Source organism: Eleutherodactylus coqui, chromosome 6, assembly GCF_035609145.1.
Source record: "Eleutherodactylus coqui strain aEleCoq1 chromosome 6, aEleCoq1.hap1, whole genome shotgun sequence".
NCBI lineage: Eukaryota > Metazoa > Chordata > Amphibia > Anura > Eleutherodactylidae > Eleutherodactylus > Eleutherodactylus coqui.
The window spans coordinates 30,664,151-30,668,078 of record NC_089842.1 but is presented as its reverse complement, the minus strand read 5'-3'; positions in this window follow the sequence as shown (position 1 = coordinate 30,668,078).

Genomic DNA, 3,928 nt, shown 5'->3' with positions numbered 1-3,928 from the left:
CACTGTTAATAAAAGATTCCCCTGCGCTTCAAGGATATGTGGCAAGAACCGAATGCACAGATAGAGAGAAGCAGCTTGTAAACAAGAACGGCACCTACTCTGGAGGAGGGGGGTATGACTAGCAAAAAGCCCCCTCCGAGAAGTGTCAACTCCTGTGCAGTAAAGTAATCTCCAGGTCCAGCAAGGATATAAGTATGATCCTTTATTCCAATGACAAGGACAGCAAGCAACGCATTTCGGTGCTCAAAGAGGGCACATGTTCCATAACCAGCGTCCTAAAGAGCTACTGCTACGGGATTATTACACTCATGTATGTTTTTTAATACTTAATGCATAAATTACTCCAAAGATGTGTGCAATTGGATCTTTGGGAATACTTACTGAACAGATGCCATTTAATATATCCAATATCTGCACAGTTTAAATTAGGACAATTCTATAGAAGAGGAAGAAGTTCACCTTGCGTTATTACTAGAGATGAGCGAACGTACTCGTCCGAGCTTGATACTCGTTCGAGTATTAGCGTGTTCGAGATGCTCGATACTCGTGACGAGTACCACGCGATGTTCGAGTTACTTTCACTTTCATCTCTGAGACGTTAGCGCGCTTTTCTGGCCAATAGAAAGACAGGGAAGGCATTACAATTTCCCCCTGCGACGTTCAATCCCTATACCACCCCCCTGCAGTGAGTGGCTGGCGAGATCAGGTGTCACCCGAGTATAAAAATCGGCCCCTCCCGCGGCTCGCCACAGATGCGTTCTGACATACTTTAGGGAAAGTGCTGTCTTGCTGGAGTTGCTATAGGGAGAGCATTAAGAGTATTTTAGGCTTCAAGAACCCCAACGGTCCTTCTTAGGGCCACATCTAACCGTGTGCAGTACTGTGGAGGCTGCTTTTTGCAGTGTTGCACTTTTATTTTTTTGGTATATCGGCCGTGCAGAGCATTGCGCCCTGCAGTAATACTCCAGGGCCAGAAGTGGTGGTTAGGCAGGGATAGAAGACATATATTGTGAGGCAGGGATAGAAGACATATTTATTGAATATAGGCAGTGGGCCTTTGCAAAAACATTTGGGGAAAAAAATGTATTTGGGCTGCCTGTGACTGTTCTCAGTGTACTGGGTCTCTGCAGGGGGTAGTTGTCCTCCTAATTCATACGCAGCCCGCTAAGTGTTTCAGCAGGCTTGCGCAAAATTATTTCCTGGCGTTCCGTAAGCGAAGTCAGCCTCCAACCACAGGCCAATAAGTGGCACATTTAATTACAGCGTTCTGTTTCTGCACTACTGGTAATACACTATGCTGAGGGGTAGGGGTAGGCCTATAGGACGTGGACGCGGGCGAGGACGCGGAGGCCCAAGTCAGGGTATGGGCACAGGCCGAGCCAGTGCGGTGGCCATGGGTAGAGGCAGGGCCAGACCGAATAATCCACCAACTGTTTCCCAAAGCGCCCCCTCGCGCCATGCCACCCTGCAGAGGTCAAGGTGCTCTACGGTGTGGCAGTTTTTCACAGAGACGCCTGACGACCGACGAACAGTGGTGTGCAACCTTTGTCGCGCCAAGATCAGCTGGAGAGCCACCACCACCAGCATGCACAGGCATATGATGGCCAAGCACCCCACAAGGTGGGACGAAGGCCGTTCACCGCCTCCGGTTTGCACCACTGCCTCTCCCCCTGTGCCCCAACCTGCCACTGAGATCCAACCCCCCTCTGAGGACACAGGCACTACCGTCTCCTGGCCTGCACCCACATCCTCACCTCCGCTGTCCTCGGCCCCATCCAGCAATGTCTCTCAGCGCAGCGTCCAGACGTCGCTAGCGCCACTGTTTGAGCGCGAGCGCAAGTACGCCGCCACGCGCCCGCACGCTCAAGCGTTAAACGTGCACATTGCCAAATTGATCAGCCTGGAGATGCTGCCGTATAGGCTTGTGGAAACGGAGGCTTTCAAAAGCATGATGGCGGCGGCGGCCCCGCGCTACTCGGTTCCCAGTTGCCACTACTTTTCCCGATGTGCCGTCCCAGACCTGCACGACCACGTCTCCCGCAACATTGTACGCGCCCTCACCAACGCGGTTACTGCCAAGGTCCACTTAACAACAGACACGTGGACAAGCACAGGCGGGCAGGGCCACTATATCTCCCTGACGGCACATTGGGTGAATTTAGTGGAGGCTGGGACCGAGTCAGACCCTGGGACCGCTCACGTCCTACCCACCCCCCGAATTGCGTGCCCCAGCTCGGTGGTGGTATCTGCGGCGGTGTATGCTTCCTCCACTAAACCACCCTCCTCCTCCTCCTACGCAACCTCTGTCTCGCAATCAAGATGTGTCAGCAGCAGCACGTCGCCAGCAGTCGGTGTCGCGCGGCACGGCAGCACAGCGGTGGTCAAGCGTCAGCAGGCCGTGCTGAAACTACTCAGCTTAGGAGAGAAGAGGCACACGGCCCACGAACTGCTGCAGGGTCTGACAGAGCAGACCGACCGCTGGCTTGCGCCGCTGAGCCTCCAATCGGGCATGGTCGTGTGTGACAACGGCCGTAATCTGGTGGAGACTCTGCTGCTCGGCAGCCTCACGCACGTGCCATGCCTGGCCCATGTCTTTAATTTGGTGGTTCAGCGCTTTCTGAAAAGCTACCCACACTTGTCATACCTGCTTGGAAAGGTGCGCCGGCTCTGCGCACATTTCCTCAACTCCAAGACGGACGCTGCCACCCTTCGGACCCTGCAACATCGGTTTCATCTGCCAGTGCACCGATTGCTGTGCGACGTGCCCACACAGTGGAACTCTACGCTCCACATGTTGGCCAGGCTCTATGAGCAGCATAGAGCTATTGCGGAATACCAACTCCAACATGGGCGGCGTAGTGGGAGTCAGCCTCCTCAATTATTTACAGAAGAGTGGGCCTGGTTGGCAGACATCTGCCAGGTCCTTGGAAACTTTGAGGAGTCTACCCAGATGCTGAGCGGGGATGCTGCAATCATTAGCGTCACCATTCCTCTGCTATGCCTCTTGAGAAGTTCCCTGCAAAGCATAAAGGCAGACGCTTTGCACTCGGAAACGGAGGCGGGGGAAGACAGTATGTCGCTGGATAGTCAGAGCACCCTCATGTCTATATCTCAGCGCGTTGAGGAGGAGGAGGAGGGGGAGGAGCATGAGGAGGAGGGGGAAGAGACAGCTTGGCCCACTGCTGAGGGTACACATGCTGCTTGCCTGTCATCCTTTCAGCGTGTATGGCCAGAGGAGGAGGAGGAGGAAGAGGATACTGAAAGTGATCTTCCTAGTGAGGACAGCCATGTGTTGCGTACAGGTACCCTGGCACACATGGCTGACTTCATGTTAGGATGCCTTTCTCGTGACCCTCGCGTTACACGCATTCTGGCCACTACGGATTACTGGGTGTACACACTGCTCGACCCACGGTATAAGGAGAACCTTTCCACTCTCATTCCCGAAGAGGAAAGGGGTTCGAGAATGATGCTATACCACAGGGCACTGGTGGACAAACTGATGGTAAACTTCCCATCCGACAGCGCTAGTGGCCGAAGGCGCAGTTCCGAGGGCCAGGTAGCAGGGGAGGCGCAGTGATCAGGCAGCATGTACAGCGCAGGAAGAGGACCATTATCCAAGGCCTTTGCCAGCTTTCTGGCTCCCCAGCAAGACTGTGTCACCGGTCCCCAGTCAAGGCTGAGTTGGCGGGAGCACTGTAAAAAGATGGTGAGGGAGTACGTAGCCGATCGCACGACCGTCCTCGGTGACGCCTCTGCCCCCTACGACTATTGGGTGTCGAAGCTGGACACGTGGCCTGAACTCGCACTGTATGCCCTGGAGGTGCTTGCTTGTCCTGCGGCTAGCGTGTTGTCAGAGAGTGTGTTTAGTGTGGCTGGGGGAATCATCACAGATAAGCGTACCCACCTGTCAACCGACAGTGCCGAC